We start from the raw sequence: 21,640 nt of genomic DNA on the forward strand, positions 1-21,640 counted from the left end.
CAAGAGCCTCCATTACCTGCTGTAAAGTCACAAAGAGCAAACTGTTTTTGCATCCACTGTAGCTCCTTTTTTGTTTTCTACTGTTCTGTCATTGCTGCTGACACTGTGACATCAGTTGGCAGAGGAGGGGGGAGATGTGGTCATCTGCAACCATGTAACTTGTGTGCAAGCTTTTGCACAGGTCAGACTGAGGAGTTCTTACATTCACTACAGTGGGATTGTGCCAGGGGATAAATCTTGGTGTTCTAACTACTCCTGCTATGTCTGGTTCTGTGTGTGCAGTGGGGCATATACTTTACCCTCTATGCAGTTGGACATAAACATTCCCATATACAAACTGCCTGCTGTTTTAATCATATTGTTATAGCAGATCTTTTGCCTTGCCCACCTGGTCTAAATTCCATTATGCTCACCCTTACTCCCCTTTGCATTTTAATCCAAACTGATACAAAATCCTGGTACCTGATCTATGGTGTTCTTATTTGTTGACATGGGCAAAGGTAATGCACCATGCAAGTACAAAAAAAATAAGTGGCCCATTTCACATGTCATGGACACTAACAGTACATGTGGGTCAACACTAGGGAAGGAAACCTGGACCACATGGAAATATCATCCCAGTAAGAAATATTATAGATCAGTGGTTTTCAACCTATGGCCCGTGGACACTAGGGGGTCTGCAGAATTCGTCTACAATTTCCAAAGGGGTCCACACCTCCATTTGAAATTTTTTAGGGGTCTCCAAATGAAAAAAAGATTGAAAACCACTATCATAGATAGATTCGTTCTCCTGTTTCCTTCATGCTATCATTCAGAATGTCAACACTAAGTCTAGGTTTTGCATAGAGTCCCTGGTCAGAGAAATGAATGAGTTTTCCACATAGCCATATGTTTTATTTTTTGATTTGCAGGTCAGATAAAAAATGTGATTTGTTTTGTTCTGGTTTTATCAGGAATGTTAAAAATAAACAGCCAAAACCCAACCATTGCTGCCAACTTTTCTAGTGGTTGAAATAAACCTTTCCTGAAAAATAATCCCAAAGGTGTGAATATCCTGAAGCTCAAGAAGCTCTTTAAGATCTGCCAGTGACAGAGTCATGCAATTAAAGTCATGCCCCATAAGCATTAAAGGCTTAAAATGTTAACAGATCACTTTAATGGGAGCAATTTTTAAAATTTGTATTTAATTTGCATTTACATGACACTGAGTATGTATGGACAGCTGACTCCATGAAAGCTATGCAGCTACACAGATATACAGTTTAATAGTGTTTGCAATTCTCTGAGACTTGAGTCAGGATCTAAAGTAGACTTTACTTTACCTTTCTGACTATATTTCTGGTCTGATGTGGATAGAGAGTCCTTGTTCATTTCTTAAGTATTTTACTTTAAAGAGTAGTGGAGGAGGAAAGAATAGCTTAGGGGGGAAAAAATTAAATGACCCATAAAATAAACCCATAAATGTAACTCAATAAACAAAACAAAATCCTTTATAACACATGCAGTTGTTATAGGACATATCAGATGTTATAGTCCTGATCCAAACTCCCAGTGACCACAGTGGTTCTCTAGATGCTTTAGAAAGAGAGCTCTCCCAAATGTGGAAACAATTATAAAGAAATTGGTGACTCATTAGCAAACATTCCATAATTCATTTCTCATTTCTGGGTCAATGTTACTAGTAAAACATAGGCTGCATATTTTAGCTCTTTAGCTGACTTTGTTTCTATTGGGCATTAACCCCCATTGCTGTTCCTATAAAAATGACTTAAAACTAAGTCTCAGTGGCTGGTCCTCTTGAGAAAGGTGGCTCATTAAGATCTTTACTCAAATACAAAGAAGTAAATTGCTCATCCAAGTGAATAAGAAACCCTGGCTAACACAACGTAGTAGGTCACAAAAGATAGATGGCATGATCCAAAGTCTACTGTAATCAATGGGAAAACTGCTGTTGACTTCAATGGGCTTTGGATAAGGAACCACTGAAGATGGATTTTAACAAGCATGTAATGGATTGAATGAAAGGTACACTGTTATTCTACTGGGATATTTTAAATTTCATATTCTTTAAAATGTCTGTATATACATCAGAACTATTGACCTGGCCCAACTGTTATTGAAATTGATGGAAAGACTACCACTGATTTCAGTGGGCATTGGATTGTGCCTTAAATTTTTCAGGTTAATTGAGAAGATTAGATATGGTGTCTTTACATGTTCTGCAAATCAATATTATGCAGAAGAAACATGTGCCAGAAGTCAAAACAACCATATTATTTGTATTTAAAATAGCAATTTAATCAAGGATGTCTATTAGAGACAGTTAAAATATTCTATAGCCAATTAACATAAAATATCTTACATTTATATGATCCTTTTTCTTGTTTTAATGATCAAGGGGCAGGTCCTCAAATGATGGAAATCAGCATCACAATGGTGCTGTGGCAATTTACACCCTTTCACTAAATGATTTTTGCTAGTAATTAAAAGATAATGACCAAGGTGACTCAGAGGCCCATGGGTGGTTCTCTACTATGTGTCAGCAACACTTGTCAGGCCTGTCATACTCATTACACCTAACACATGGTTGTCATGATGTAAACCCAAAAGGTGTCATGTAATATATCGTTGTAAAACTAATAAGTCACTGATCATTAATATTCTCATGTAATATGTAGTATGGAGTGGCCACAAAGAGTTATGTACTGTAATTATGTTCTTCAAAAGTGTTTGGCAAGCAATGCATAAGCACAATCTGCCTGAGACAAAGGAATGTGTATTTGCTTGTCTGACCAGCCTAATCGTCAGGAAGAGACAATGAAGGTACATCTAAATACATGGTAAACAAGCTAACAAGCTGGGGAGAAGACAGCATGGCATCTCTCAGAAAGAGAATCTTGGTCTGGGCTTACGTCTCAAAGAATACATTTCAAAGGTTTGCTAGGCTATAAAGACAGGGGGTCTGACCCTCAGAAGATAAGCAATTGAATCACCTGTTTGTATACAATATTACTGCATCTGAAAAAGTGGGGGGTTTTACCCATGAAAGTTCATGCCCAAATAAAACTTTTAGTCTTTAAGGTGCCACCAGACTCCTCATTGTTTTTGTGGATACAGACTAACACGGCTACTCCTCTGATACTTTACAATATTACTGAATCATAAAAGTGAATCAAGTACGGTCTTTTATGAAAGCTTGTAACACACTGGTGATTCACATCATTGTGAAATGTATGTATTAACACTATGTGAGGAATTATGGATTCTAACTGACATTATACTTTAAAGTCTGTGACCAAACCTGAGCAACTACTCATATTGTCTCACTGGGGATAGATGTGGCAGACATAATGCATGTATGTACACCCACAAACACACACCTTTCCTAAGCATTAGTTTGGCTGTCAGACTGGAAAATATTAGTATCTTATGGGTTAAAGCACAAATTAGTAGAACAATCATGAACAATGCATCGTTCAGCAGAAGCTAAAATTCATGTGAGTTCTCTATATGTTTCTTTTAATTATACAACCCAGAACTGAAAACAGAAGTCTAACCAGAACACAGACTTCAAAAAGTTTGGCTTTCTTCAAAATGCCATAACAAATATTCAGCTGATTTCCTAACCCAAATATTCTGAGTTATCTCATCCCTAAAAGAATCAGTATCACTCTTTTATTTTTTTCCTTTTCTTTCTATTGATTTACTATGTCTGTATTTCAGAGCCTAAAGAAAACAAATGTAATTTCTATCACTCAGTAAGGTAATGGAATTAGTCTGATGAAACATCAGAAATTTTTACACTGAATTTGTAGTGTAAATTACAGGGAAAAGACACCTCTTAATTCAATAGCCACTTACACTGATATCCTGTACAAACCACATTGATTGCTACAGAGATATGTAACTCCCATAACATTCCAACCTGATGTTTCTTTTGCAATCTTAAACTTTTCTTTCTGTTGAGAGTGGCTGCTTCTGTTTCCCAAAATGGGAAATATGTTTCTTCCTACCCTTGTGAAAGTCATTCCTAAGAGTACTGGAAATCTGATCTCTCTCTTATGCCATATCTTTAACAGATTCTCCAAGGAGATGCGTGTTTCAAGTAGAACAATCCCAGGGCTAAGAATCCCATGTGATAATGGAAAAATGCTCCAAAGTATGCATTCTGCCAATGACTTTCCCCAGTGTGCAATGCCTGAAGTTCTGACACTGGATTTTTTTAACCATTTGTCTGGAATGAACTCACTGCATAAGATGCTAGGTCTGAATTACATTCAAACAAAACTGCAGCATTTCATGCTGAAAACTTTAGGCTATATCAGAATATTTGTCTTCAATAAATTGAATTAAAAACACTATTAGCGTTAACGGTAAACATATTGGATGGACATTCCTGTTTGGTCTCAAGAAAAGCAACAGTTAATTAGGGTGGAAAGGATGCTGCTTTGGGATATTTGGACAATACCAAAAACATTGATGGCATTATGGGACTTGATCCTCAGAAGGAATAAATCAGCATAGTTCCACTGACTTGGCCCAAAAATGTTGATCGGAATCTGCACTTCAAATTCTCTTTCAGTTTTGATCATTTTATCCCTACAGCCCAAAACAACATATGAGATATAGGAAAGAGCCACAGATGAACAACTGAAACGACTTAAGGCTTTGTGGCTAGGGGTTGATATCCTATGTGTATAGAAATTAAGAAGCCTAAAATGATTTAGTCCTGAACAAAGAGGAGAGTTAATAGAGCTATGTAACATGATAGTGTGGTGAACACTGATTGGATGTATCTCTTCAAAATATCCTACCATTTCAGAAAAGCTGGAAAGTTGAGAAATTATAAGGGCATATATTTAAAATGGATAGACAAGAATATTTTAAAAAGCCATATCAGCAGGAAAACAACCTACGGGATTCACTGCTGTGGGAGATTATTGAAGAGAATTGTAGTTTAGAGATGTTCAAGGAAGGGTTACCTATTTATATGAGTACTATATCACTGTCTAGATTTAAAAATTACATGGATATCAAATCCCATCATTTGGAGTGTAAGTTTTTCCAGCATTGGGTTAGCACTAAATGTGTTCCTCGGTGCAGTAGAATTGCGTAATTTGTCCTACTACATTATGTCGTGTACAAGGCATATGTGCCTTCCCAGGGAGAAAATACTGGGTATTAAGGGGTATTTAATCTAGTGGAGACAGTCATAATAAGAACCAATGGCTAGAAGTTATATCCAGACAAATTCATATTAGAAATAAGGCACAATTTTTTACCAGTGAGGGAAGAAACTACCAAGGGAACTGGTGGATTCTCCATTTTATGAAGTCTTCAAATCAAAATTGGATGCTTTGCTGGAAGGATATGCTCCAATCATGATGCAATTCTCTGGCCTGTGTTATATATGTCAGACTACATGAGCTGATACTCTCTTCAGACCTTAAACTCTATTAATCTAGGTGTTACCAGTAATGAGGCACAAGTATTGGCAACTTCCAGAGTCAGGTTAACAAATTAGATCCATCAGTCGCCTTTTCCGGGGTAGCTCTTCCTACTGTATGCTTTTTAAAATATAAGGAATTTGAATGTATAACTCCATTATTATGCTATAATATGAGCCACCTTAACCCTTTTTAAGATTGTAGTGTACACACACCACCAGAATAAATACTGGCAAAACAGTCCATGTTATGGAATAATAAAGTATTGCATATAGGCATGAAGAATTAAATTCCTTAGATGTTCCTATGTCGTAAAATTCTACCCAAATATAAATGATTTTTTTTTAAAAAGTAATATATGTATTATTTGTATTACACTAGCACCTAGAGGTCCCATCTCAGAATGGCCATTGTGCTAGGCACTGTATGAAGTCAAACACGTCCTTGTACTAAGGAACTTGCCATCTAAATAGATGTGACACACAAAGAGTGGGGTAAAAGTGCCTGGATGAATTAGGAGCACAAGCCGCACTGACTCTTAACTCACTCAAGTGCTTTTGAAAAGCTCACCCTCAATAGATAAAACAGGCAAAGGGTAGGAGGAGAATCAGAGGCACAGAGAGATGAAGTGATTTACCCTGGGCATACAGCAGGGCAGTGGCAAAGCTGGGAATAGCATCCATGTATCCCAAGTCCCAGTCTTGTGCCCTGGATACTAATCATGCTGTCTCTCAAATGTATCATGATTTGTGAGAATCATCAAAGCTCTATCCAGCACCATAGAATAACCTGAATATTGCTTGAACCATCAGTTTCTTCTGAAAGTGTCAAGATTCTGAGCGATCTGGTCTGAGGTCCGGCATGGCGTTGGTGCATATCTGTGCATGAGCACAAATTCCACAGTTTCCTAGACATGTGGTTGGATGCCCAGTCATCTAGCCTTATGTGTGCACACATTAGAGACTTGCACACATATATGTGGTTCTGTGTGGACAACACAGGTGAGCAGATGGACACACCCACACATACGCAATGACATCAGGGTTGAAAATCAGGCCCTTTATATGTTTATTTAACTTCCATGCAGGCAGCAAGAGAACTGTGAAACAAATTTGAATTTCATACCTATAGCTAATGCCAGGCCCGTGAAAATTTTATTGAATCTTAAAAGGAAAAGTGATACCCTGGCACTTGGACCAGCTACATATTCTGAGAGGTGCAAATCCACTTCTACTTCAACAATTTATTAGCCACAATTGTGCTTTAATCTGGAAGAAATAAATACCCAAGGAATAGGTTCTCCACTTGATACAGTTCCCATTCCTGTAAGTTATATATGCACATTAAAAGAGGAACTTACTTCCTGGAGTTTCTTTTCCTCTGGCAAATATGTTGCTCAGGGAAAAACTGGGCACCTATTCAAATTTAATCTATGTTGGCAAATATTTGATTCAATTTCATGGAGTTCCACAGAATACTAGTCTAAGTTCCAGGGGCAGATCTTCAGCTGCTGGAAATTGTTCTTTCCCCCGGCCCCTAGTCAATATTGCTATGATGGCTTATATCAACTAAGAATTTTTCCCCCTTCTCTTTGAATCTGGGTTTGGCAGACTCTTGCTATTTACTACATTATGTGGAGGGAAATGTGATTTCCTTGTAGCAGACTCAATGTTCTGTGACTTCCCCGCACAAAGTCAGGGAGGTCTGCACTTACAAATATAAGGCTGCAAATAACATATGTTTGCAAGTCTAGAAATGACAACAGCCTTTCAGGTGCTATTTTCTGGTTTATAGCAAAAGCATTGTGCATTGCTAATTGGGCCATATGGACTTCCATTTTCCCCAGCCATTTTTAACAGTACAAGATATTGTGTCCTATGCCTCTAGCAGCTGATCTGTGCTTTCCACACCTCCAGTGTGTCTCTTGTAATCTGTTTCACATAGAGGCTTGTATTTGTTTCTGGCCTCCTGGGTTCTGACCTCAGATGGGAGCTGTAAATGGTGGTTGGTGGTAAGAAGGCACCATCACTTCCTCTTTATAAGTTTATTTTATTCCCAGCAGTTCTCCACAGCTCTACATTTTACCAAGTTTTCTCTTTATCAGTATCTCTAACAGGTGGCCGCACTGATGCTTCTCAGCCTACAGCTTGATGCCTTGTAGCTTTCTTCCTGGCTGAGAAATGTCACAGATGGAAATGAGCAGTTTCATCTCTTCCTGCCAGCTGTACAATGATCATGTGATGGCAATCACTCCAGCCAGCCTGGGACTATGGAGTAGAAGTTGCATAGGAATATTCCCAGCTGGAACTGGTAGGCTATTCTATCCTTTTTTTAAAAGGTAAAGTGACGTAGGTGACCCTACCATCTCTGCAAAGAGAACCAGCCAGGTTGCCAATTTTTATGATGGGGATAAGTTTACCTTGGATGTGGAAATGGAATTTTACCTTCATCCCTTAAATTGGTTACTCCAGGACAACGTAGAGGTGCATTGGTGGGGTGAAGCGGGAAGGTTATATTGCTGATCTTATTCTGTAGATATTCGGGTTTTATTTATTTTGGTTTTCAATTTAGCAGGTGCCTCCCAAATTTTTCAATATGTGCTTTTAAAAAATGTACAGTGTATTGATATTTTTATTCAAATTTCCAATTACACAAACACCAGTCTATAGGCTCTCCATCCAAAGAAAACTGAGAGATCCTCTACCAATCATATTATTTATTTCTAGTAAGAGGTCACTCAAAGCCCCCAGTCAGGATCGGAGCCCCTTTTCATGGACCAGGACCCCATTGTGATAAGTGCTATACAAACACATTGTAAGAGACAGTCCTTGCCCTGAGGAGTCTGAAATACAAACAAATGATGCAATGAGAGGCAAAAACAAATGATGAGCTGGGAATATGGTGAGCATAGATACTTAGTGGTTGTTACATTCATCTCGAAAGTTCCACTACATATATATATTATGTGTGTGTGTGTTTGTGTATCAAGAGACGATGCATAGATATATATTGGGTCTGATTCTTCAGTGCCTTTTTGCAGTCTACTGCATATATGTGTATACAAAGACGGAAATGGAGACGTGTAGCAAAAATATTGTATATATTTGAGTGTGGGAGGGTATATGATGCTAAAAGGAATTGGAGGCATGGGAGCAGAAGAGGCAGGGACGATATAGATAAAGGGAAGAGGTGGGGAGGGATAATGGGAGGATGATAGCAGGAGGCAGTCAGATAGGAAAGATCTGAATAGTTTATCACAAGATACGGGACTTCATTCCCATTGTCCCTCTAGGATCCTTCATAGAACTAAATTTACCTAGTGTTAAAATGTTTTTTCTTCCCTCTTATACCCAAACTAGGCTTTGCAGGATTCCTGACAGATTGTACAAACTAGATATGTCCATTCAACTCTCAGATTTCATATCCAAAGGCATATACCTATTTGTCCCACAGTGTTACCTCTCCCTTTCATCAGATAGATAATTACTTGTTGCATCACTGTCTAGCTGCACTTGATTAGAGACCTAGAAATGAGAAGATCTGTATCCCATTATCTATCCCCTGGTCCACCTACTCATCTTCAAGCAATTTCAATTGCAATGGACTTTAGTAAAGGAAATTCTATCTTTTCTATGTATATGTTAGATTTACTGTAACTAGGTAACTGGTGTATTGGTTTATTTCAATCTTCTCAGTTGGGTTCCATGTGAGGGGGCTGGAACACAATTAAAGCGAGCTCTAAAGATGAATGGCTTTTGTGCAGGAGTGGAGAAAGTTTCTTCACCCATTTGGGGTCTATCTGCTGTGTGCGTCGGACAAGTTTGAAAGCCCTTTTTCATGTTTTATCAGTATAGCTTACCTTTGTTATGAACAGTTGCTCAAAAAGACTCAGTTAACTGAGTTTGTTTCAAAGAATTGCATAAATATATTGAAAGCTGCGCTCAGAATCACCAGTGCTCTGTCTTGAGCAACCATTTAAAAAGATCTGGACCATGATGACTCAAGCAGTTATGGAGAATGTGACTGTAAAACTTTCAGTGTTTAATAATATAATGTTGAAAGGTCTCCAGACAGATTTAGTATTGGAAAGGAATATATAAACAGATGGAATAATGCACCCTGTTTTACTCTACTCAGTGTATTATAGGCTAATATGTTCTAATGACTTATAAAATGATTCCCTTCTGTGCTTGCTCCTGAGGTACCAGGTTATTTTGATTTTGCAATCTTCCTGGACTCTGGAGATAGTTCCCTCAGCTTTCATTGGGCCAAAAACAAAGTGATGGCAACAAACATATTGTGCTTTAATCCAGTGCCAGTCCTTCTCTCCTCTCCGCTAAGCAGTTGTGTACATGCTAAAATAGCTACACACTGTCCTTCATTTTACAACTTCAGTGCACCCTAGACATTCAAGGCACAACCATAAAAGCAGCATCTGTCCTACGGGGTAGTTGGCCAAACTTCCTTGATGATTTGTATGGTACGGCAGATGCTACCCCTTTAGTTTCATTCAAGGGTTCTAGTTATCCTGTGAAGAGTGGGAGATTCATGAAACTCCATGACATTAATGGGGAACCGTGGACTCTAAATCTCTCTGCCAGCAATGGAAGAACCCACCTCAATGTACTACTAATATACATGACTAGAGAAAACCTTGCCATTTAAATAGACTAATTAGTTAAGTTTAATCACCCATAGTTTCATATTTCTGAATTGTTAGGAATTTCAACAGGATTAGAAAGGTGAGGAAATGGGTTAGTATTACATTACTTAAGATTATATGGCAAATAGCGTTTTCACACCAGATTTGAGACATTTGTACTAAATTTTGAGCGTGAGCTCAAATTGTCATTCTATAAAGACCGCTCTCCAGATAGGCTAATTTGTCTACATGTGTTCCATTTTAGGGCTTGATTTTAACTTTTGGATGATTCCCGCGAATGCCAAAGACAGGGTAGGAAATCCATTATATATCTACAAGAGCAACTGAAATGGAAAATTCCCAAAGAAACCCTATTAGAGTTTTTTTCCATCAAACCACCATTACAGACTTCTTATGCTTTTCTTAATTATACATTGATATTAACTGGACTGTTGCATGATTTAAATCTGGCTCTTAATCTCAGCTATTCTGTGCCGCTGTAGTTTTTATGACATCCAACTAACAACTGCTTTATGCACTAATCTATCTAGAAAACCACCTTAATATTTTTTGGTCTTTTTTTAGAAGAAAAAAGACCCCAAGAATGAAATGAAAGCTTTTGGGTTCAGCCATTAGCAATTTTCTGCTTAGTATTTGAAAAAATTGCTTATTTTAATTGCTTCACAAAAGAAAAAGATATCAAAGCTACTGTTCTCTATTTCCAAACTTTGTAATTATTTCACTCAGTCATTTGAAATGGCTTAAAAGTATTTTCATTGAAATGTAGATTTCTTCCATTTCAAATGTACTTTTATTCTCCAGTGTTTCTTTTCCTTTCTTTTGGTTACTTTTTCTCTGGTCTCCACGACAGCCAACCTTCAGCCTCTGGAACCAAAAGCAGAGAGATCCATGTCTGTGTTCACACACGCATGTATATCCCCATTGTTTAAATGCATCATCTCCATCAGAAGTCCATCCTCTTCATGCTCTAAGGACTGCAATAATGATATCTACCTCTTTTACAGCACTTTTCATCAGTCAATCTCAAAACCCTTTACCAAAGAGGTAAGTATCATTTATCCCCACTTTACAGATGTGGAAACTGAGGCACAGAGAGATTAAAGTGACTGGTCTAAGGTCAGCCAACACACAAGTGGCAAAGCCAGGAATAGACCTCAGATCTGCTGAATCCCACTCCAGTGCTCTGTCCACTAGGGAACACTATCTCCCAAGTCACATTTCATTCCTACACTTCATATCTACTAGTTTTAGGGAGACTGTCATGCCAGGTGATGAATAAAGACACAGGGCCAGAATCTCAACTGATGTGAATTGGCATCTGAAGTCAACAAAGCTCTGCCAATTAGCTCCATTATTATTTACTATTTCTATTGCGGTAGTGCCTAAGGACCCCAGCCAGGGATCAGGGCCCACCGGGCTAGGCACTGTACCAACAAATAAGACAGTCCCTGCCCCAGAAAACTCGCAAGCCCAAATTGTCAAAAATAGGAGCCTACAGTTAGTCTCTCCTAAATTCACATTTAGGTTTCTAAGAGTATAATTTTCATTAAGAGCATAAGTAACATTCACTTCAATGGATCAGGTGTGTGTACATAAATTAGACACAACAGTGGTCTCAGTAGTCACAGGCTCACCAGCCTAGTCATCCTCAGTGAAGGATCTGCCCCTAAAGTCTTTCCCTCTGGAATCTGCACCAGTTAACTGAGCCTTCAGATAAACCAAATAGTGGCTTCAAAAGCTTCAGATAAACCAAATAGTGGCTCCAAAAACAACAGTAAAAAGAATCCCCGTGAAAGCCCCAGACACAAAGGAGAGACATTTTGCTGAGGATGCCATATGATTTTCTCTGTCTCAATCTGCTGTTGGCTTTCTCCTCAGCTGCATACCTACATCTGCCATATGCAAGGACAGATTTCCCACATTGACATTAAAGATATTTAAATCTCTAAGATTAGCCCCCAAACACACTTACTTGAACCTGGAAAAATGTGAAACTTGATGTTCACAGGCATCTATGACTCAAGAATAAATATCTTTCTAAGAGATATGAGCTAACAACTCCACCAGAAATTATGTGCTTGATGCAGAAATTATTGGGTGTATTTCTGTGTTCCAAGATATGCTGGAATTCAGACTAGATGATCATAATGGGGTCTTCTGGCCTTCAAATTTCTGAAACACATTATCTTTGGTTTCAATGCATGAAGATCACACTCTCCCCCATTTTACTCCAAGTTTCATGTTTAGAATGGATTCAATATCTCAGAGCCTAACTCATTCTAAAATCTGCTGGGTATTTGGCCTGATCTTAATGTCAAAACCATAAGAATCTACCATGGGTGATGGTTTGGCTTAGGTTCATTTGAAAGATTTATGAACTTCAGTGAATATTTCACTGAACCTACACTGAGTTTGAGGTTTGTGATGAAATCTGGGGACAGGTGAGTTCCATGTGGTTTTAGGCAGTACAAACCCTGCATGTCTGAGTCTGTGAAGAAATTTACTAACTAAACCCTGCATTTGTGTTTCACCGAAGTTGACCATCAGTCACAAAGCCTTGGGGTCTTGTTGGACTCACCACTGATCCTGGAAATCAAGGCAGCAACAGGGGCAAGAAATTACTTCCTCCTCCGATAGTTTGACAGGAAACTACACTACTTACTCTTAGATGAGGATCTGGCCACAATGATCTATGTGTTCATCATTTCTAGGCTGGGCCTTAGCAGTTCTCAGTATCCAGAGTTGAAGATGGAGGTTACTAAACTCACTTATGCAGAATGCAGCAGCTTTCCTCCTGAGCAGGAAAAGACAGAGAGAAAAAATCATATGACATTCAAATGGGCTGACGCCTGGTTACACCAGAGAGTGTCCTCTAGTGACAGCTGTGTTTCTCTGGGATGATGCACCTACAGTCGGCTAGACAAAACTCACAGGAGCCAGAGCTAAGGTGTTCTTGGTTTCTGTGTCCTCAGCTGTGGAACAAAAGTACTGGAAGGGATAAGACTGAATCCAAACAAAACATTCTCCATATTCAGGTTTTACAAAAGCTTTTTAGCAATAACCAAAGACAAGGAATGAGAACAGCAAAAATGAAAGAAAAAGAGAAAGAGGCAGGGGCAAAGCTTCCTAAGGAAGAGGCAGAGTTCCTATAGAAATCTCTTTGTAGAATTACTGTGTTTTGTGCTCCGGGTGCTACAATACTAGATACTACATCCTAGATATAACTAAATAGATTAACTTCTTGCCCACAACAAAAATTAATGCTCCCTTTCTTACCTTAAATGTCTTCAGAGATAGTTCCAGGACTTGTTGAGGATAGAGAGAGGAAGAAAGGGAGGCAGAATGGTTGGAAGCTTCTCAACAATGCAAATACCCTCAGGTCATGTTGGCCAGACTTCAGTGAATGCATCAAACCCTCTAGAAGTTAGAAAGGCTTTGAGTCTTGATACTAGATCTAGTTGTGTTGCTATCTCTACCTCCTACATACAACCTTGTCATTGTCTGGGCAGCCCTCTGTGTATTACCTGCAGACACATAAAGTGAAATCTGAGGCTCTCCATTGGAAGATTTAGATGGATAGATAGAATGAATGTTAGCTGGGGCAAGAATAACCCTTCATGATACCCAGGATAGGACAAATCACATAGTCAAAGAACGAATGAATTATATTAGTAGTTTTGTTGTTTCAAATAATGCATTTAAATATTTAAATAAGTCAAAACTACTTAATAAAGTTTGTTCCAAGTAGCAATAGTAATAACAGTTACTAGAGGACTAAATGGTGCAACCTTAACTCACATTGAGTAGAACTGTGCTCCCAAGGAGTTCCATTGATTTCAACAGTACACATTAGTTATGCCATTTCTTGCTTCTTGATTTTGATGGGACAGCAAAGGTATGAGGCCAACATGAGTGCAGGACTCACAATCTAGACTGGAATGACAGCTGCCAAAGAAGAGACTGTAATGCATGTAAGTTGTGTCCATATTATATGCTAAAATTTATTTTTTTCATCTTTGTATTATTTCCTTGCAACATCCTAAGATATTCAGATAAAATGCAAGGAAATGTTTCAATGCACTGTAAAATACAAATAGCATAACAAAATTACTCAACCCATCAGAAGGTAGAGTTTGCATAACTAATGTGTATTATAGGATCCCTTACAAGTGAAATGCTAAATTCCAAGGGGCTGAACTGATAAAATATTTTGATGTATAAATGACGCAGCTCTTGCTATGATAACAATATATGCTTTATTGAATAGAACAAGAAATGGTCAAGCAAAGCGTTATGGCTGGGCTGGGGATTAAAGATAGACTTTGGCACTGGGGAAACTCCAACTTGAACATGAATCCACTTGCCCTGAAATTTTACTCTTGCTCTATTGTGCCTAAATTTGGAGCTTTTTCCTTCAGAACCCAACTTTATTTCCCCCTTGATCCCAGAGTGAAATAATAATAATAATACTAAACAGTGAATAAATTATGTATTTGTCTTTGCAGTGAATCAAGCCCCAGCCATTGTGATAATTCCAAGACGGTGAGAACTCCCATCTGAAATCTTCTTTCGGTATAAAAATGAATCATTTCCTGCCACGTGAATATGCCTGTTTTACTTCAGTCCTTGCTTACCTTCTAGTCTTTAATTTTCTCCTTTCAATGGATTACTCATACCTGTTCCTTGGCTGAAGGTGGGGATTGGGCAACAAGAACTTGCACCTTATTGGCTGAAAATGGAAAGCAAGAGTATTTGTGATTCAAAAGCTGTTGCTATCACAGTGTTACAAACATATCATGCAACGAGCAAATGCAAACTTCAAAGAGAGTCTCATGTCTCTCAGTCAGAAACAGCAAAGAGAAAAAGTGAAGGGGAGTCTTTCTGGCTCAGTCTGAGAATACAGGTTCATTCAAGCTAGACCAATTCCAGTTAATTAGGATCAGTGTTGGTTTGTGAGACTGTAGGAAAATTAACGGATGCATCCTGGTTAGGCCCATCCTTTTCCAGTTCTCAGTACATTCAAGCAACAGAAGTGGATTCTCTTCAATATAAAAATACAAACATTACATAGGTTTCTCATTGCTTCTATAATATATTACAAAGATTTTTATGTTGCTGTTTTCTTATCCCCCACCTTCTTCCTCAGTAAAGTAAAGGAACTTTGAATGCTGTTTAATGTCAACCCATTTGTATGGATACCTCATCTGGATTTTTGTTGTGTTATCCCTTGATCCCTTGTGACAATGCCTGATTGTGAACATCTAGACAAGGATGATATCAGCATTTCAAGGTATTTTTGACTGCAAGTTTTTTGTTGTTAAATGACTCAGGCATAGGCACTGGTGTATACAACATGAACGCACATCAAAGACATACACATTTCCATTGTATCTCCACTTCTCTCCCTTTCAATGGAGGGTAGGATGCAAGAGTGCTCCTCCTCCCCAATAACTGGTACTAAGTTGCTTTCCAGACTGTATTGCATTAAATGCATAACATACAAATAAGAGAACTGCACACTGGCAATTTGTGGTGTTTTTCTTTTCCTAAAGGTTAGACAACAAGAACAAAGCAGTGTCTTAAAGAAATTTTCAGTCTCCCTCCTGTGGACTCTCTTTGCATAGGGAGAATCTTTGGGCATCATAGCTGGCATCATAGCTGGCAGAGCTCTCTCTTCACAATGTATATGTCATAGAATCATCTAAATATAGGGCTGGAAGTGACCTAGAGAGGTCATCCCCTCTTGCTGCGTCAGGACCAAGTATACGTAGATCATCCCTGACAGGAGTTTGTCTAGCCTGTTCATAAATACCCCCAATGATGGGTATTACATAATCTCCCTTGGTAACCCTTTCCAGTACTCAACTATCCTTATAAACATTTTTCCTAATATCTAACCTAAATCTCCTTTGCTGCAGATTAAGCCAATTACTCTTTGTCCAACAGGTGTCATCTATGTTGGTGTCATGTACATGGTAGGGACTGAGAGAGCATATCCAGAGCACATTGTGCTTTAGTAATCCTGCCCAGCACAGTGACCCCTAGAAAGACGTTGTTTCTGGTGTACTTTAGAGTATCTCTGAGGCGGCTCTAAATTACTCCACAGGCTAATCTGACCTTGAGATGCCCTGAGGAAAGGTAAAATGGACTTAGATCCATCTTCTCCTTCCTTAGAAGTTTTTAAGGTCAGGCTTGACAAAGCCCTGGCTGGGATGATTTAGTTGGGGATTGGTCCTGCTTTGAGCAGGGGATTGGACTAGATGACCTCCTGAGGTCCCTTCCAACCCTGATATTCTATGATTCTGTGATTCTCCTGGTACCCATCACTCAAATCATGCCCCAAGCACAGCTTCATCAGACATAAGTAGAAGAATAATGGATATTTTGAGAACATCTTACATAGTCTTGCCTCTCCTCCCTATAAAACATTAAGCTTGTTTGGAAACTGGAGGACTGATTGCCATTATTTTTCAGGCATGAGGCCGTGTGTTGTAATGCAACGGCACATTGCTCATCTCATCCTGGGAAATGGGTATGGCACACCCTGCAGGGTCCCTGTGAACCTGTTAGAACACCTAGCTACTTATAATTCACTAGTTAGCTGTACTCTTAAGGTTTGCATGCTTTACAGACATGCCTCCTCGAGGAGATATGAGGGAACAGAATGGTGCCGAGAAGGGAACGCCAAAGGCAATGTAATGGATATTGCAGGTGTTTTTTAATTATCAGAAAATCAGGCTGGTTTTTAAGTGTTCTAGAGCACCACTGCAACATTGCTACAGCCAACTTCAGTGTTGCTTTAAGGCAGCTGCTACAAATAAGCGTTCACAATTGCAGATGTTTCCTCTTTTTTTTCACTCCTTGCTTAACACGGGCTGGAAGTGTTTGTTTATTTATCTTAATGAAGTGTCTGTTCAGGGGACTGGATAGCCCAATGGCTTTGTAATGCAATATATTGCCTTTCATCTCTAGCTCACGAGTTCAAATCCAGCACAGCTGGTCAGGGTCCAAAGGCCATTACTATCCAGAGGCTGTTTGGTGACCAGTGTGAAATGACAGGTTTCAGAGTAGCAGCCGTGTTAGTCTGTAGCCGCAAAAAGAAAAGGAGGACTTGTGGCACCTTAGAGACGAACACATTTATCTGAGCATAAGCTTTCGTGAGCTACAGCTCATCCGATGAAGTGAGCTGTAGCTCACGAAAGCTCATGCTCAAATACATGTGTTAGTCTCTAAGGTGCCACAAGTCCTCCTTTTCTTAGTGTGAAATGAGTTAGGCCAACTTTGTCTGTTTACTGATAGATAAGTGCCAGCTTCACCATAAAAAGTGACACAGTTAGTACTAATGATCACCCATTTTTGACTTTCTTAGGAGAGAGGCTAAGGACATGGGTGGGCCATGAAGACGTAGCCACCCACTCATCCACAGTGATGAGTCTTGTTAGGTCAAGATTTGAGGCACATGGACAAAGAAGCTTGCACGCCTGCAAACCATGCTGTTCCTTTTCTCTTAATAGGGAATTTAAAATCAGAAGTTTGCAAACCGGGCTGGCTGATATTAGGCTCCTAAATCTATATTTAGACACCTAGATGTAAGTGGCCTGGCTTTCAAATGTGCAGAGCACCCATAAATGTCAATGAAGTCAGTGGGAGCTGAAGAGATGCAGCATCTGTGAACTTTTATTTGGGTGCTTTAAAAGGCACATTTAGCTCTTACGGTATCAAGTATTTCCAGCCAGGCTGGAAATGGAATATACATACTGATACAGTATATCATTCAGCCCTCATAGAGTTAATATGTTGGGAATTAGCTCGAAGGCATCTCTTCAGGTGCTGATCAGGAAAACACTGCACGGGCTATTAAAATAGCTGCTTTTGGTAGGGTTGCAGGTCAGGGGTAGCTTACTCCCATATCCTCCCTTGTAGCCTGACCTGTGCACCACTCTTTTTAAGGTCAGGCCCTTAACATCAGGAACCTGTTAGAAAGAAAGATGGATCGTTTTTAAAGCTGTTGCCATTCTTAGGGTTAAGTTTGGAGAGGGGATAAGGCCCAATAAACTTTTATCAATTGAAAAATAAACCTTGCCTAAATTTGAATCACAAACTCATTCAAACCTGTGAGACCTGGCCAAAAAGTCAACAAGCTTGATCTTGCCCACAATGCAACAGCCACCAGGATTCGTTTCGAACCATGCTTTGTGGCCCTAATGGTAACATTCTCATCTGTTAGTTACAGTTTCATCTGTAATATCTTGATAAATGGGGTAAAATTGGTATACCTGTGTTAATTAAACAGGAGATAGCAGAGACAGCTTTCATTTCCGAAATTCTTTTGTGTAGATTATTTCCCAGGGCTTCACAGCTGGGGGAAAAATAACAAATCCAGACACATTATGCATAATTTTTCAGCCTAACTGATAAAGCTATTTTACTCATATAATGATCCATGATCTTTTTTGTATCATGGAATATTTAATTATTTTGCTGCCACATGGCAGTTTCCTTTACTCTGCTTTTCTCTGTGTGTGTGTGCGTGCGTGCATGTGTGCACTTTTGTAACAATGTTTTCCTGTTAATCACAAGGAAATGTGCACATGCATAAGTGCCAGGACTGGGGGGGAAAATGTTACAAGTTCATGAATTGTAATTTTCAAACTCTGTCTGCAGATTAGTATGTGTAAACATAAGTCTGCCCCTCTTCATTTTGGATAATTGGTCACAAATGCTACTTGACACTTTTCAAAGCAGACACTTTACATACTTCTGAATCATTGCTGAACTTTTTGGCAGGAATTCATTTGCTTTCTAACTCAGCCACTCATTCATGGTCCAATCCTGCCGTTCTTATTCCACCAATTTCAGTGCAGTGTTCTGACAGAGTAAAAGAAGCAAAAGCAGGGCCCAGATCCTTAACTGGTGTAAATCAGCATAGCTCCATTGGATTCCATGGGAGCTACATCAGTTTACACCAGCCTTTGCCAATACTCATTAACCAGGGGATTTTATTCTTAAACTTCTCTTTATATATTTAAACTTTCAGACTACACTGTATATATACTGTAGCATCATGGATATCTGAAGGAATGAGATGACACCACATTGTCAGAAAACACAACAAACAATCATTCATCTATAGCTATCACACAGCAATACCAGCATCCTCTAGAGCTATCCACGGGTGGCCCTGTGTTTCAATTCTCATTCTCCCAGCCTCTCTTTCAAACCGCACCCATGTACAACTCAGCTTGTGGCAGAGGGGAAGCCCATTAATATATATAGACCTATATTCATGTGCGGATATAAAGTTTAAATTATTCCACATAATTTTGTGCTGTTAATCAGTCCATTCTTTGTGATGACATTCTGTGACTGCTGTGTGTTTACTTAACATGCACAGTTACTGTAAGAACTGAGCAGACTGCACAGCCCACTTAGAAGTGCTTGCCAGATCCCAGGGAGTGTTTCTGTGTGTAATTCCAGTGTTATTTTTAGGTAGGAGCATGGTCCCCTAAGAGTGTCACTGGGAACATTTTATTTTATCTGATGACTTATTTCAGTTTTATTCCAGCAGTCTCTGACCACAATAGTCTTCCACGCACATGCACATCCATTAACACTCAGTGTAAAATATGGGCTTTCCATTTATGGTATTTGTTTATTTTTCAGTGTATTAAGCATGCACCCATTGCACTTTTCAGGTTTTGAAGCAGGATTCATTATGGTGCAACACCACTACATTGCTTTCTTCATCCAGAAAATGGATAGAAAAGGAACAGATTGAGTTTAGTTTGAGAAGCAGGTGTAGGTTCAGGTGGAGACTTATTTTATCTGAAATGTCTTGCTCATCTCTAATATTAAACCTATTTGTTAGATGTAGCCTGCACAGTGCACTAATTTTTGCAGGAAGTATTTGGTTCATACTGTACCTTATCAAGACCCAACTTATATCCAGTCAATGGACCAACTTCTCCCTGAGCTTCACTGGGTTCACACTAAGGGCAGATGAGGGGATGCGGCAAAGGTACATTTGTGCCACCCCGGTCTTTTGTGTCAGCTGGGAGCTGAATCATCGCCTGTCACAAGTTATAGCAGTAGCTGGAATGACAGTCCCTTTGGCCTTGTATGCCTTGGTCCCACACCCGCCAGTCCCTGTCACAGTCCCTTCTCATCACCAGCCCAAACCTGAACACTCCCATCCTACAGTAGGGGAACAGATGGTGTAAAGACTGCTAAACCAGCTTCATAATGCAGAGGGATTCTCCTATGTCAAGGGAACCCTTAACTGCCCTATTGGCGCAGCTTGACACTGGGCTTGCGTTGGAGCAGTGCAAAGGAGAACTTAGGGTAGGCCATGGATCTGTCCCCTTGACTTCAAAGGGACTGCATGGCAGAATTCAGCCATATTTTTATTACATGGGGGCTCACGAGTACTGTGTTTGTTAAGGATTTAGGTCCTAGGTCTTATAGAGTCTGACGTGAAGTAACACATGAAGCCCCATGTACAACTAGTCCTATGGCACAACAACTGTTGCCAGGGCCAGGGATTTCCCTACACACACCCACACCCGAACTCCCTCATAGGTCAACAGTTCCAGTGCTGCCAGTTTAGTCATTTTCCAACTCTTTCCCCACCACCACCCCGAAATTCAAATAGCCCCTCTGATTTCAATTCCCTAGCCTGTGTGCGAGGACTCTGTATAAGCAGGGCTCTAACTGGCAAGAGAGGCGTCATATATAAAGTTAGCCTTCAAGCCCAAATCTTTGACTTAGAAACATTTGAAATAGTTTGCCTAGTTTCAGGATAGAAGAGAGCAAGTACTGGCTGTGGTCTTCTAGGACTGTCACTGATAGAAATGTTGGTAATTACTCCCAAGGAGTAATAGTTGGTGTTATTAAGAAAAGAAAAGAAAAGAAAAGAAAAGAAAAGAAAAGAAAAGAAAAGAAAAGAAAATTAAGTGTGGTAAAGGACTGCTTCACACTCTTAATCAACATATTTTCTGTGTAGTGTGCATGCTTGCTAGATATGAGTGGCTCAGTAATGCCACAAGTGATGAAGGAGAACCCACAGCATGTCAGTGATTCTAGTGCCAAGTACATACAGGCCATGAGTCAAAGCCCAAAAAGGCCCGACTTAGCACTACATCACCATAAAGGGATATTTCCACACTCATGGTCATTAGGCTCCAAACTCTCACCAACTTTCATTGGGATTTGGATGACTAACTGCTCTTTGGGCCTTTAAAAAGTCCCCCATAAGCTTTGCTTCAGGGACTTGCAGCAAGAGTACAAATAACTCTTTGATCCTGATACAGTATAAACATTTTTTTTCTATCCGTATGCATTAACAAAATTTTCCCCTACCCTCAAAAAGAATGACAACAAAAATCCTTGCCTAGGCTAAAGATCTGACTTAAACCCACAAAAGAGCATTCAGAGTTAAGGATGATCCTCCATCTTGAACTCACAACATTGTGCCTCAAATAGGGCAGCCAGCAGGAGTACATAAGGTTACCCACTGATGTAAGCCATCTGT

At 39.4% G+C, this 21,640-nt stretch overlaps 1 long non-coding RNA gene across 26 annotated transcripts in view; it reads right to left on the bottom strand.

Moving 5' to 3' along the window:
• Positions 1-21,640, bottom strand: part of LOC140895064 (uncharacterized) — a 131,882-nt gene that overhangs the window by 92,441 nt on the left and 17,801 nt on the right. For 11 of the 26 annotated variants that reach the window (XR_012154071.1, XR_012154076.1, XR_012154080.1 and 8 more), the window contains exons 4-8: positions 18,387-18,469; positions 14,745-14,839; positions 13,909-14,070; positions 13,387-13,634; positions 12,773-12,904 (exon numbers count right to left, since the gene is read on the bottom strand). This is a non-coding gene — a long non-coding RNA (uncharacterized lncRNA). Of the gene's footprint in view, positions 1-7,487; positions 8,290-9,516; positions 11,085-12,772; positions 12,905-13,386; positions 13,635-13,908; positions 14,071-14,744; positions 14,840-18,386; positions 18,470-21,640 lie in introns of those variants that run through there. The other 15 variants (XR_012154068.1, XR_012154085.1, XR_012154075.1 and 12 more) reach the window with 8 other exon arrangements.

The sequence above is a fragment of the Lepidochelys kempii genome, chromosome 10, assembly GCF_965140265.1.
Source record: "Lepidochelys kempii isolate rLepKem1 chromosome 10, rLepKem1.hap2, whole genome shotgun sequence".
Lineage (NCBI taxonomy): Eukaryota > Metazoa > Chordata > Testudines > Cheloniidae > Lepidochelys > Lepidochelys kempii.